The sequence below is a fragment of the Nicotiana tomentosiformis genome, chromosome 9 (genome assembly GCF_000390325.3).
Source record: "Nicotiana tomentosiformis chromosome 9, ASM39032v3, whole genome shotgun sequence".
Classification (NCBI taxonomy): Eukaryota; Viridiplantae; Streptophyta; class Magnoliopsida; order Solanales; family Solanaceae; genus Nicotiana; species Nicotiana tomentosiformis.
The window spans coordinates 27,977,731-27,993,571 of record NC_090820.1 but is presented as its reverse complement, the minus strand read 5'-3'; the positions used below and the strand labels follow the sequence as shown (position 1 = coordinate 27,993,571).

The window sequence follows — 15,841 nt, the reverse complement described above, 5'->3', positions numbered from 1 at the left end:
GAATATTAAGCCTATGGGATACCTCTATATCGAGTTCGAAACATTCACTCGACCATTGAGCCTACGGGCCACATTATCTCGAGTTCGAAATAAACACTCGAATATTAAGCCTACGGGCTGCCGAGTTCGAACAAGGACCCAATCGAGTTTGAAACGTTGAAAAAGTTACGTTTACTCAGAGTTTACGTTAACCATCACATTATCATCAACTCAACAAGCAAAACATCACTCCAAATCTGATCGATCAAAATCGACCTTGTTATATATATACAAAATTGCCTACGTAATTAATTTACAAATATGGAGAATTAGATTCTAAGCTTCTGGGTCGGGGTCTTCCCCATCCTCGGACCCGCTTTTGCTACCATCATCGTTATCATCATCATCATCATCATCAGAAGCCAAGGCTTCAGCTTCCGCTTCAAGCTCTTTTGCCTTTCTTACCTCTTCGGTAAGATCGAAACCTCAAGCGTGTATCTCCTCGAGGGTCTCCCTCCGAAATCTACACTTAGCAAGTTCGGCAACCCAATGAGCTCGAGCATCGGCAGTCTTTACCGCTTCCCGGGCCTCCACCTGAGCAGCCTCAGCATCAGCTCGATATACAACAATAGACTTATCCGCCAAAACTTTCGACGACTCAACCTCCGCCTTAGACTCAGCAAGTCGTGTCTCAAGCTCATCGATTTTCTTAGCCTGAACCGACACCTTTTGCTTGACGTTTCGAAGTTGAACGTCAGCTGATAATAACTTTGTTAAGATGGTTTCTTTCTCCGCTGCCAGGCGGTCAATGGTCTCCTTCCACTGGTTGCATTCGGCTCGGATTTGATCGACCTTCTCTCGAAGTAACCCGATCTTCTCGATTTTTTGCTGCAACTGAGACAACGAAGGGTTAACTTCCACAGTCGAGTCGAATCCATACTTTAACAGAACGAGTCTCACCTGCTGATCGAGCTCGACCCCTTCTTCACGAACCTTAGCCAAATCCGCTTGAAGATCCTTTATAGCCTCGTCCTTTTTGCTGCAAAGAAGCTGAAGTGCATCTCTTTCACCTAGGACCTTCCGGAGTTCGGCCTCACACTGGCTAAGATTAACTCGAAACCTACCGATGGCCTACACAGTTAGAAACATGAGTCAAGTATGGAAAAGAACAAAGAAGCCAAGTATGGAAGAATCATTACCCGAGTAATAAAACGCCGAGCCTCCTCTAACAAAAGAGAAGCACCACCGATATCGGAACTGTCATCAACACCAGTAAAACAATCCTTAAAAGGATCCGCTGCACCTGAGCCAGCACCAATATCGGGAGTCTTCAGCTCTCGAGCTTCCTTCAATGCCTCCTCAAAAAAAGACGGAAGAGAAGGCGAATGACCCATTGCCATTGCCCCGAGCAAATCACTCGGAGTACTCCGATCGAGACTTAGGTCTTCAGAACCAACCCCGACGAGCACGACCGCCATTGGCTCAGCAGCTCTAGCAACCTCGACTGCTTCCGTAGGTCGGACTACCAAAGCCGAGGAGCTATCTTCTTCTTCTTTCTCCCTCAGTCGTTGGACCGAGTCGGTCAAAAGGGCAATGATTTTTCTCCTCACCTTTCGAGTTTTGGGCTTGGGGTCCTCCGGCCGAGAGGAAGCCCTTCGTTTCTTTTCTTTTCCCTGTTCTAGGACCAGGGACTTGTTTCCTTCATCACCGCTCGAAGGCCTCAAAACGGCATCCCTAGTTACACCTATATACAAAGGAAAAATCGATAACGAAAAGAACGCAGAATATACCTCGAGGGAAACAGGAACCAAACCTCACCATGATTCTTGGCCTTCCATCTACCTTTTGCCAAATCACGCCAAGCACGCTCGGCATAGGATGAAGTCGAGGCTAACTTTCGAACCCAATCCTCGAGGTCAGGCACCGCTTGTGGCATCCAAGGGGCAGCTGGACATCAGAAAATAATATCACAAAAAAGCGAAAAAGGACACGAAAAGCAAACATTAATCACTTACGGTCGAAATTCTATTTTTCAGGGAACGACATCTTTTCCTTCGGGATAAGATCACGAGTCCTCACTCGAATATATCGACTCATATAACCTCGATCCTTATCTTCATCGATGCTCGACATCAAAGCCTTCGATGCTCGACGATGTAGTCTAATTAGTCCACGAAAAATCTGAGGCCGATACAGTCGTATAAGGTGGTTCAGAGAAAAATCCAACCCTCCGGCTTTGATAGAGAAGAAGCGCAATAAGATGACTATATGCCATAAGGAAGGATGAATTTGGCCGAGGGTGACCTGATATCTTTTGCAGAAATCAAAAATCACGGGATCGACAGCTCCCAATGTAAAGGGATAGGTGTAAACACTTAAAAATTCCTCCACGTAGGTAGTGACGCTCTTATCACAGGATGGGATTCGTAACACAACCTCAGAACCCCAGCTGCAGTCTTTTCTGACGGCCTCGAGGTGACCCTCCGTTATAGAGCATGTATACATCGATACGTGCTCACACCGACCCGGAACGGACAAAGGGTTCTCTACCCTAAAATCAGTTTTTAAAATACACGGGCCGGGAACATAATCATGAATGGACGGCTCCATCGGCGCCTTATCGTCAAACGGCCGTGAGGAGGAAGCTTTCTCCTTTTGAGGTACGATTTTTGAAGTTTTCGCCATCGATATGAGAAGAAAAAGTCGCAAAGGAAGGTGAAAGAGGGGACAACACCAAAACTCTGGTATAAGCGGCACTAAAGCAACGAAATAGAGAAGATATTCAAAGAGAATTTGGGAAAAGAGGAAGCGCAAAAGTGGAAAACATTATATGGGAAAACTATTTATAAGGCACGGCGATTCATTTTTAGCGGTGGACGACCACCGACTGACACACATTAAATGCCTCGATAAAACCAAACCGATAGGACAGCTATCACATACGTCATAGTCGAAGTCGATAGAAACGTCAGCATTGATTTGGTCGAGCCTTAGGGAAATCATATCGTTTCTCGTCATCTCCTGTCCAAGAAATGAGGGGGCTATCTGTATACGTTAAAACCGATCCTCGATCATGAAGATCGATCGACGATGGCATCTCAGTCAAGGGATATCTACATGGAGAGCTCGAACGAATTCCGAGATGGGGGCGTCGAGCGTCGGGGCGTCCGAATCGACCGAGGCAACATTGACCGACACAGGTCCCGAACATCGATGCCCGAAAGTGAACACCAAGCTCGAAACCAAGGCCGAGGTTCCGATCCGACACCGAGCTCAAGTCAGTATCGAGCTCACAGACAAAAAGCTGTTACAACTGCACCAAAGGAGAGAATCTTGGCGGGAATTAAGGAGGAGACACACCATCATGGGTCCTCCACTAGTAATATTATTCTATTATGTTGTTATAGATAAAGTAGTGATCCTTGGCTATAAAAGGCAAGATAGATTGTAATAGAAGGCATCTTCTCTGGCATATTAAGAATTCATTGTGTTTATCTTTCTAAGCTCACTAAGTATCTTTGTTCATCATTTCTATTTTACATAACAAATACGTGTATTGTTATCTTCAGGTCAAAGGAATCTACCTATCCTTAGAACCATACACAAATTCAACGTTATCCGATTTTTCAGGTAAACAAATTATATTACAAAAGATAGTATACAACAATTATGCATAAGTTCTGAACTTTAGAACAAAATTAAAGAGGGGGACTGCAACAATTAAAGAAAGTATTTACATCTAAGTAAGTTACTTTGAATAAAAATGATAATGTTACAATCAGATAAAGTACTAGTATGAGATATTGTCTTAGCAAATAGATACATACCTCTATTCGAAGTAACTGGAGTTTAAAGGTTTTTTGCTGCATCACATCTACTTATTGTTTGATCCTGACAATGAAATAGTCAATGTTTAGACATGTATAACTAATTAGTTTAATTGGAATTCTGAAGTTTTTCTGGACTCACTTACTTCAAAGATAAGCAATCAGTTGTATATGTAGCTGCAGAAGCATGACCTTTTAAAGGATGAAAGAAAAGTAAGTTAAATGATGGTAGATCAATTTATGCATCAAATATACCCACATACACATATGCCATTATGCGCATTTATATGTATTATTTTAATAGAGGAATGCCTATGAGAAGGAGGAAAATATTTACTTTTCTGACCTTCCTCAGAAGCCAATGGAGGACAGAAATTGCAAGCACACTTCGTTTTCCAGCTTGACTATCAGCTTCTGAAGAAGATAGTGCATTATTTGAATGAACATCATAATATAATATATTTATAACACTTTCCCTTGGATATTTATTAAAAGATAATGTGCCTCATTAAATTCTTACTAGGAAAAATTTCATGGAAAAAAAAATCTTAGTGAAAGAAAAAAAGTACACATATTTAGTAATACGCATTGCTGCCTCATTAAAAATTTTATAAGGAAAACCCTGTGGGAAAAAATTTTAGTAAGAAAAAAAAGAGTACATCGCATATTTTACTCCCCCTGATGAAAATCTTGTTTCAAATATTTGAGTCTCCGCATTCCAATATTGTATACCATCTTCTCAAAAGTTGAAGTTGGTAAAGATTTAGTGAATAAATCTATCGGATTGTCACTTGAACGGATTTGTTGCACATCAACGTTACCATTTTTCTGAAGATCGTGTGTGTAGAATAATTTTGGTGAAATGTGCTTCATTATATCTCCTTTTATAAATCCTCCCTTCAATTGGGCTATGCATGCAGCATTGTCTTCGTATAAAATTGTGGGTTTTTTCTCACATTCCAAACCATATTTTTCTCGAATAAAATAAATTATTGATCTCAACCATACGTATTCCCTACTTGCTTCATGAATAGCTATTATCTCAGCATGATTTGAAGAAGTAGCAATAATAGATTACTTTGTGAAGCGCCATGATATGACAGTACTTCCACATGTAAACACGTACCCAGTTTGAGATCTAGCTTTATGGGGATTAGATAAATAACCTGCATCTGTATAACCAACAAGATCTGCACTATCTTTGTTAGCATAAAACAAACTCATATCAAGAGTTCTCTTTAAATATCGCAATATATGCTTAATCCCATTCCAATGTCTCTGTGTAAGAGAAGAACTATATCTTGCTAGTAAATTAACAGAAAATGCTATGTCAGGCATTGCAGCATTATGAAGATACATTAGTGCACCAATTGTACTGAGATAGGGTACTTCGGGACCAAGGAGTTCCTCATCCTCTTCTGGAGGTCGGAACAAATCCTTATTTACTTCAAGTGATCGAACAACCATTGGTGTACTCAATGAGTGCACTTTGTCCATGTAAAAACGTTTTAAGACTCTTTCTGTATAGGTAGATTGATGGATAAAAATCTCGTCTTCTAAATGTTCAATTTGTAGACCAAGACAAAGTTTTGTCTTTCCAAGATCTTTCATCTCAAATTATTTCTTAAGATATTCAATTGCCTTTTGGAGCTCTTATGGAGCTCCAACAAGATTTATGTCATCAACATAAACAACAAGTATAACAAATTCCGAAGTCATTTTTTTTATAAAAATACATGGACAAATAATATCATTTATGTAACCCTCTTTCAGCAAATATTCACTGAGGCGATTATACCACATGCGCCCATATTGCTTTAAACCGTACAAAGATCTTTGTAATCTGATTGAGTACATTTTTCGAGATTTTAAATGTGCTTCAGGCATTTTAAATCCTTTAAGGATTTTCATGTAAATTTCATTATCAATTGACCCGTACAGATAAGCTATAACCACATCCATTAGATGTATTTCAAGCCTTTCACGTAAGGCTAAACTGATGAGATATCGAAATGTTATGGCATCCACATAACGGGTGAATATATTTTTTCATAATCGACTCCAGGTCGTTGTTAGAGTCCTTGTGCGACAAGGCGAGCCTTGTATCTTTCAACTTCATTTTTATCATTTCTTTTCGTACAAAAATCCAATTATAACAAACTGGCTTTATACTAGCAGGTGTTTGGACTACTGGTCCAAAAACCTCTCTTTTAGCAAGTAACTTTAATTCCGATTGAATTGACTCTTGCCATTTTGGCCAATAAGATCTTTGTCGATATTCTTCGACAGATCGGGGTTCAAGATTCTCATTATCTTGCATAATGTTAAGTGCAACATTATATGCAAAAATATTATCCACTACAATTTCAGATCGATTTAAATTAATCTCATCACTAGTAGAACTTATTAAAAGTTCCTCACTCACTTGAGTCTCAGGTTCATTGATTTCTTCAGGAATCTCAGAACTAATCAGATCTCGGGTCTCTTCAGGAGATCCCTTCATAGTATTATTTTGATCATTTGTCGATTTTCTTTTTCTAGAATTTCGATCCTTAGAACCCAAAGGCCTACCACGCTTCAGGCATACTTTAGGTTCACTAGCTCTCATGTTAGTTGATGGTCCTGATGGGACATCAATTCGAATAGGCACATTCTCTGCAAGAATATGTGACTTAGTTATACTTTTCAAATCAGTAAATGCGTCTGGCATTTGATTTGCTATATTCTGTAAATGGATGATCTTCTGGACCTCCTGATTACATATAGGGGTACGTGGATCAAAGTGAGATAATGATGAAATTTTTCACACAATTTCTCTTTTGATTTTCTTTTTCTCTCCCCCTAATTGTGGAAAATTTATTTCATCAAATCGACAATCTGCAAATCGAGTAGTAAATAAATCTCCTGTCAATGGTTCAAGATAGCGAATAATAGAGGGTGATTCAAACCCAATATATATATTCCTAACCTTCTTTGGGGCCCCATCTTACTGCGTTGTAGTGGTGCTACTGGCACATATACAACATATCCAAAAATTCGTAGATGGGCAATATTTGATTCAGGACCAAAAATTAATTGTAACGGAGAATATTTATTATAATGTGTCGGTTTGAGATGAATAAATGATGTTGCATGCAAGATAGCATGGCCCCAAACAGTAGTGGGTAATTTTATTTTCATAAGTAGTGGTCTTGCTATCAATTACAGACGTTTAATAAATGACTCTGCAAGGCCATTTTGAGTATGAACATAAGCTACAGGATGTTCAACTTTTATTCCAACTGATAGACAATAATCATTAAAAGCTTAAGATGAGAATTCTCCAGCATTATCAAAAGCGAATAGCCTTTATAGGATAATCTGGGAATTGCGCCCTTAATCGAATTATTTGGGCTAGTAGCTTTGCAAACGCCAGGTTGCGAGATGATAGTAGGCACACATGAGACCATCTTGAAGATGCATCTATTAGGACCATAAAATATCTAAACAACCCACTTGGTGGGGGAATAGGTCCACATATATCCCCACGTATATGCTCTAAAAAGGTAGGGGATTCAATGCCAACCTTCATTGATGATGGTCTAGTGATCATTTTGCCTTGATAACAAGCATCACAAGAAAATTCATCATTTGTAAGAATTTTTAGGTTCTTTAATGGATGCCTACTCGAATTTTCAGTAATTCGTCTCATCATTATTGATCTGGGATGGCCCAAATGGCCATGCCAAAGCACAAAAGTATTTGAATCCGCAAACTTCTGGTTTACGATAGAGTGTGCTTCAACTGTACTAATTTTTGAATAGTATAAGCCAGAAGATAAAGTTGGTAACTTTTCTACAATGCATTTCTGGCCAGAAATATTCTTTATAATACAAAGATATTCCACGTCCATTTCATCTATTGTCTCAACATGATACCCATTTCAGCGGATATCTATAAAAACTCAACAAGTTTCTTCGAAACTTGTAGGAGAACAATGCATTATCGATAATAAGTTTTGTTCCCTTAGACAGAAATATAATGGCTCTTCCGGAGCCTTCAATCAAACTTATATTACGAGAAATTGTTGAAACATTTGCTTTTTCCTTATGTAAAGAAGAAAAGTATTTCTGATCCTTGAATATGGCATGAGTTGTTCCACTATCAATTATACAAATATCTTCATGATTGGTCTTTGATCCAAACATAATTTGAGGATTATCCATATTCTTCAAAATGACATAAATAAAATATATTATAGTAAATATCATTATTAAAGCATAACTTTTATTTATGTACAACAATTAGATAACCATACTATCTATTACAAACAACCAAAATTAAAATATTTATATTTCTACAGATTCACCACCAATCACATGACTTGTTTCTCCTTCTGGGAGTGCAAAGTAATCAGCTACATCCAAATGCATGAAGTCTAAATTATCTTCAGAAATAAAATTTGCTTCAATATTTTTCTCTGTCTTCTTTAAGGAGGCTTGATAAAGTTCAACCAGGTGCTTTGGCGTATGACAGGTACGTGACCAGTGTCCTTTTCCTTCACATCTATAGCATGCATTTTTTGCATTTGTTGCTTGCACCGCTTCATGCCTTTGTTCCTTCCTCTTCCATTGCTGGAGGTGAGGAGGGTTCTTTGGTGCATTATTATTATTATCATGATTAGAGTTTCTTCCCCGACCACGGTCATGACCACGACTGGGGCCACGACTCTTCCACGCTTAGCTTGGTGGAAGTTCGTCTCATTCACTTCAGGGAATGGACAAGAACCAGTTGGTCGGCTTTCATAGTTTTTCATTAATAGTCCATTATGTTGCTCGATATAAGAAGATGTGAGATAAGTTCAGAATACTTTTTGAATCACATCTCTTGATATTGCTGATACAGGAGCATATTCGAGGCATGAAAAGTGGTGAAAGTTTTCTCCAACATATCATGATCAGTAATATTATCACCACATAATTTTAATTGGGAAATAATTCTAAATATAGCAGAATTATACTCACTGATAGATTTAAAATCTTGTAGCCTTAAATGAGTCCAATTATATCATGTCTGTGGAAGAACGACCATTTTCAGGTGGTCATATCTATCTTTCAAATTATTCCACAGTATGACTGGATCTTTAACAGTAAGATATTCCATTTTCAGGGCCTCATCAAGGTGATGTCGTAGGAATATCATTGCTTTGATACGGTCTTGGTTTGATGCCTAATTTTTGTCCTTGATGGTGTCTCGCAGAACCATCGCATCAAGATGAATTTCGGCATCAAGCACCCAAGACATATAGCCTTTGTCCGATATATCCAGGGCTACAAATTCAAGTTTAGAAAGATTTGACATTATTCAGAAAAAGAAAGTTCGTACCTTTGATACTTTCAAAGTATTTGCTCGAGATGACAGAGTCTCGTGCTGATAACGTGTTATAAAATAAAGACTGTAAAGTAAAGACAAGTATAGAGAGAAACTGATATATTATTCAACTTCAAATTGATGTACATAATGAACTGAAATCTCCTCTATTTATAGAAGAAGGGAAGCTGCTGTGTAAGCTACTACTGCAAGCTGCTTGTAAGTTGCTTGTAAGCTGCTACTGCAAGCTGCTGTATAAGTTGCTTGTAGGCTGCTACTGTACCAGATATAGATAATTTTTTACCAGGGTAATGTTTATCCATAACAGAGTACCAAAATAATAAGCTTCTTGAGGAGACTTATTTCCAATAGAGTACTAAATAAATAAACATATTTACGTCGAAATCTCATATGGATAACCTTTTTCAGGAACCTTATTTAAAACGGAGTATTAAATGAACATCCATAATATAATATATTTATAACAAATATTTCTTTTAAGTAATATATATAAAGTAAACTAATGATATGAAAAACCCTTAAAAATCGAGGACAAGGGGAAACATTTCCTCTCGGAAACTTTAGAAAAAGAACACGCCAGAGCTTCTCCGCCGCCTTAATCGATTGAACCACCGCAGCTCTCCGGCGGGGAATATGACGGAGATCATCAAACCTCCGATCAACACTCAAAACGGAGAAAACCCAAACCATTCTCACTTCCCATCAACTTCAATGCGAGATTCAAGCTTTGAAATCCCTATTCTACCACCAGAGCTCATCACTGAGATACTCTTAAAGCTACCAGTCAAATCCCTTTTACAATTTAGGCGTGTTTCAAAATCTTGGCTTTCCTTAATATTTAGCCCTGAATTTGTCAAAACCCATCTTAGTATATGTACTAATAACAAGGACAACACCCACCATAGACTTATGCTGACTCCTCTTTGTGAGAAAAATCTTGAGGTATGTTCTCTTGGTTCTTTACTTTATGAGTCTGTTACCGAGGCATTTGACTTCGATTATCCAATAAAAAACCCTCTTGAATCTGCTTGGATTGTGGGTTCTGTCAATGGCTTAATTTGTCTTAAAAATGCGGAAGAACATTTATTGCTGTGGAATCCATCTATTAGAAAGCTCAAGAAAGTTACTGCTTTTGTAGCTGCCCCACGCCTGGTCACTACACATATGGTTTTGGATATGATGAGCTTATGATGATTATAAGATAGTGATTGTTTTTTTATAGTACCGATGGTCGCTCTGATGTTAAGGTCAACATATATAGTTTAAATAGTGATTCTTGGAGAGGAGTTGATGATTTCCGCGATGGGGTGTTATTGGATTCAGCTAAGTCCGTGAATGGGAAGCTTCATTGGATTAATACTGCTAGTCGTCCTAGGTGTAATGATTGGACCATCATTTCTATTGATTTGGCTGATGAGAAATGGGAAAAGCTGGAGCAGCCTTGCTGTGGAGAAGGATATTTTCTTTTGTTGCTGTGAGTGTTGGGAAGTGATCTTTCCATGTTTTATGATTATTACCACAGAAACTGCATAGATGTGTGGGTTATGAAAGAATATGGTGTCAAAGAGTCTTGGACAAGAATGTATACCATCGAAGAACTTCTTCCTGATGTGACGAACTTTGTGCCTTCTCCACCCCTTTGCATGTCAAATAAAGGTGAAATTGTTTGTGTTTGGATCAACTTTTATGATATACTATCCAAAGGATGGCTTGATCAGATATCCAAAGGTTGCTAATTTTCATTGCTGTCTTGAGGGGACCGTCTACATTGAAAGTTTAGTTTGTCCAATTTTATGATGAAGGCTGCAAGCACTCACGTGAATGACAATTATGTTGCTAATGACTTGTAAGAGTTCATCCCCTGCACATTTTTCACAAGTGTTGTTAAATTTTGCTCTTATTTTTCTCGCATTTTGAACAAGGCAATGCTTTGACAAACGGACATCTCTTAACCATATTGCTCGTGGATCTTGTTAGTCATGTTCCCTTTTTGCAGTATTTTCAGGAAACAATATTATTTTCCAAGAAGAGTTATTTATGTTGTAGTGCTTGGTGTGTTAGACTTAAGTCAAGATGGTTTTGGACGTTGTTTCTCTTCTTGAGCTGTGTAAAGACAGAAGTTGTGCCTCTAGATAGAGTAAGGATAAGGAGCGCCAGGGACATGGAAATTTTGGCAGGTGAATGCGACAATAATGCCTAGGTGTTTCCATTGCGAGGGTTATCGTCTGATCTAGGGGCTTCTTTAACTAACTTTGCTTTACGTGAAAACTTAATAGGGGAAAAATAATTATGGTGCAAGGGTTAAGTTCTGATATAGTATATAATTTATTGTTTTTTGTTGCTGCTCATAGATAACTACTTAATTTCTTCAGGGAGATCTTTATGCTATACTTTTGTAGATGTCTTGTTAGTTTAGCCATTCAATTGTGTAGTATTTGCATGAAACAATCATTTTGCTGTTGAATAATTATTAGGTGCTAAATGCCTTCGTTGTTTGTTGTCTTGAACAGCACCTTAGACAAGCTGTTAAGGGGGAAATATATCAGGACAATTTTTTTTATTGGAAACAACTACAATAAAAGCAAGAACAAAGATAGAGAATGTCAGATTGAGACACAAAACTTGCAGTGATTATGAGAGTGAAGTAAGGCTACATCAGTACATAACATAGGGGAGTTCTGAGGGGACCCTTGTTTAAGAGGGTCCTATCCAATTAACTGCAAACAAAGTCTGTCCCTTTTTTAAAGCAAAACTGTTGTAATCACATTTTCTAGACAACAAACTCTCTTTAACGGAGGTCGGTAAGCTTAATTTTCTTGTGAGAAATTGTATATTACTCATGACATTGTGATTATATGTCTTGTAAAATTTTACAAAATACAAATTATTTGAGATGTCATGGTTTCTCAAACTAGAGAAATTATTGCCTTTCTTTAGCAAACCTCAAGTAATATAGGTCGATTTAGCAACTGTTTTGCTGAAAATCTGAAAAGTCCAGGTCAACGAACTGAAATACGAAGAATAATAGCCAATCCCTGTAAGAAGAAAATCTCAACTCTTAATGCACTTGATGCCGTGATTCTGGTTGTTTGATTTGCATTTAAATATTATGTATGTCGTTTGTGAGACTTATCAAACCGAGAGAATGAGGGAGAGTAATGATGGATATCGAAGTAACTAAGTTATCAGTAGCTCTACTGGTGAAAGAATGGAAGCATCGATGTGAAAAAGATTTTTAGCGGTGGTAGAGTTAGAGAAGTGTCAATATTGCAACCTCATGCAGTCGACCTTTCAGATAATATAGCTGTCATATATTTGTTCATGTTCTATCATCTATGCATACAAGTTGACAGTAGCTCAATGCACATCCAAGTATACTGGCTCTTGAAATGAAGCTTGTTCTATTGCTACAACAAGTAACTTTCGTTTATTTGATGTTTGGTGCATGTTAAAATGTGTGACCATGCTACCGATTAAAAAAAAAAAAAGTGTGACCATGCTCAAGGTCCTATGTGTTGTCTTTATATACCTAACTTTTACTAGTCATGAATCATGAAAGATCAATAAGGTGTTATTCTTATTGCATTTCTACTGTTAAACTTTCAGGAGCGGAAGCTGTTATAGGGAGCAATTTATCCATCTATTGCTGACTGCATGAATTTTGACGATGAAGCATTACATCGCCTCATTGGTGTTCATATCGATATGTTAATTTTCTTTATATGTGTATAAAACAAGGCGTACCTATGTTTGGTACAACCTATTTGTTATTTTGCAACCTATCAACCTTATGCTTCCGTTTATCGTATTTGTCAAAGGTAGTGTTTGGCTGATGTTGGTATTTACTATATAGTATTGATCTTGCCTGTGCTGGTTAGATTTTTGATGTTCTTTAGTAACCTAACTTCTTGGAGCTTGCTGAATGCTCCCAGGCATAACCCATTGTACTCCCAAAGATGTTGAGGAACATTGACCACAACTACTACACCATGTAAGATTTTGCAATGTAAAAGAAGGTGATTGACAGATTCCAAAGCATCCTCACATATGTAGTACCTTATGTCTAGCTAGTGTAAACCCCCTTTTTGCAGATTATCTTGATATTAACATGCCTAGCTACTGGGAGCAGGCCATAACAACAAGCTAATTAATGACTCGTCATTCATCTGATGTAACTTATTTGTTTATAAACACAATGAACTAATTTATTTTGTAGTACTAGAACAACTCCATCCAAACTATATGCATTAACTTCTCTTTTCAACACAGTACATACTATGAACCCTCAAAATGACATTAGAACATTAAGTTGAAATAAGCAAGAAGAAATTCATCAGCAATCAGTGATTTTAAAGTACAACACAACAGCCATAAGTCGGGCCTTGGAGATTTATGTTTGAACTCTCAGAAACATTTCAATAACTAAAATATCTAGAACAAATATATATCATGGGCACAGTGAAGTACCAATTACAACAAATCACTTAAGTCATCTGCTGAACAACATCTTTAAGCCATTAAAGGCGTACTATAAATTCATGTGAAATAATGAGAAAACAGAACACCAAACACTGCATCTTGTGCCTTGATATTTCCAACTTACTCACTTTTGATAAAATGCATCACCAATTTAATGAAAAGCAAAATTTCTCCCTCTCCCTAAGGGTCTTCATTGCCAGCTCCCCACTTCTGAGTTGCACGGACTGGTTTTCCAAATCAAATTTGTAGGCTTTTACTTCTTTCAATTGACAATGCTGAGGCTTGCTTCCATGAGAAAATGAATGACTCGAATTCTTTGTGTAGTTTAAACGATTGATGAAACATGTAATCATTTGGGCAGTTGATGATAGGATGAGTTTCCTAGGGTGGCAACACCATAGACAAAACATCCACAAAAGTTGGGCAAAATATAGACGACTTTATATCTACATCTAAAACATCCAGTTGAACGGTAGTAGCTCTATGATGCAGTTGCAAATTTTTCCTGTCGATTCCATTGCATTTGGACAAATGAAGGAAAATTTGAGACCAAGAGGTTGAGTTTGTAGGAAATGAAAAAAAGAAATTATTGTTCCGTATAAGGGATTCCTACCTTCTCCTTCCCGCTGCGCTAAATAACTTGGCCCAGGATTTATGCCCGAAATTAGCCCCAAGGTTTCACGTATCGATTTTGATGATACCAAACCAACATAAGTCTTAATCAAAGAATATTTACTCGTGTGAATTTATTTTTGACAGGTTAAAGAAGGAAGTTTAGGCACTGGAGGAGGAAGATTTAATACAAGGGAGATTCTGGAGGAGGAAGATTTAATACAAGGGAGATTCTTACTTACAACAATCAAGGAAAATTTTGAAAAGGTCCAAGGCTGATATTTTACTCAAAAAAAAGAGACAAAAGATATATTGAGATCTATTCAAAAGAAAATTATTTTCATAATTGTGGAAATAATAAATGGTCATTAATATCTTCATATTGGAGAAAAAAGTCAAGATCCAAAGTCAACGAAAGAGGATCTTGAAACTCTCTTGGGTTGTCTAAAGGAATAAGAAATCCTGGAAAAAGAAAGAAGATTGCACAAGGAAAAGTTATTGGGAAAGAAATCTCAAACATGATCACGGTCTAGAAGTTATTAGCACAAATGTTGGAAGGAAGCTAAATCAAGAGGAAGAAGGATAAGATCAATCGGTGAATCAAGACACTGAGAAAATAACATAAAGATCCTGCAAGGGAAAAAAGCAAAATACGAGAAGGCAAATTCAAAATAGGTGATCTTGCACAAAAGGAAAGAAGATAGCTAATATTCTAAGAAGAATATTCTGCAAGTTCCTACGTATGAGCATGAATAAAAGAGATGTTAGTGTTGAGTTATAAAAGGAATGAGATCAATCATTAAAGAATCATTCCTTAAATCAAGTTTCTCTCCTAATGAGATAAAGAAGTCCAAGTCAAGCATGGTAAAAGCATCGTCAAAGGTCTTCCATCTAATATAGAGGAGATTTGCTATTCAAGTACGTTTTTAAGCAATCAATATATGGCAAGGAATTTAATGATGCTACTGCTATAAAAAGAATTTCATTCAACGGTCAAATCTCAAAAAGGAACCAAGCACGTCAATGATGAGGAAAATCAGAAATCGTGTCAAGAAAGATCTACAACAAATATGAACAGATGATACAGGCAGCAAGAGGAACAACTATTTAAAGAAGATTTAAAGACACTTCTCAGCACCAGCTTCGCAGATAACTTTCCTACTCTTTCTATACCGTGGTTAAACACTGTATTCTTAAGTTTACAAGTGTCATAAAAGATAGAGAGAAAGGAAAAAATACTGAGAGGTTGTGTCAATATTCGTTTCTTTGGTGAGTGAGTAAAAACCAAAGTGCCGTTATTAATGAGCGAGTGAAAACCAACTTTGTAAACGTTGGTGGTGAACGCTATAAACCACAAAAGTTTTACTCAACCCAATTTACAAAGAGCTCTAAAAGATAACACTCGTGCAACCCAAGAGGATTGGATTAGGATACCACATTGGTTCTGAACAGTATAAAACTTACTGGTTTCGTTTACTTTATCTCTCTCATATTATTTCCAACCCTTTACTGTTTGTTGTGATTTACACATATTTAGATCGAAAGAACTAATAGCTTTGTGCAAGTTGTCTATG

The 15,841-nt window shown here is 37.4% G+C and overlaps 1 long non-coding RNA gene across 1 annotated transcript; it reads left to right on the top strand.

Moving 5' to 3' along the window:
- Positions 1–9,691: 9,691 nt before the first annotated feature.
- On the top strand, positions 9,692–13,009 carry LOC104103296 (uncharacterized). Its single transcript, XR_687873.4, has 2 exons — positions 9,692–11,022; positions 12,783–13,009. It is a non-coding gene; the product is annotated as an uncharacterized lncRNA (long non-coding RNA).
- The last annotated feature ends 2,832 nt before the right edge of the window (positions 13,010–15,841 follow it).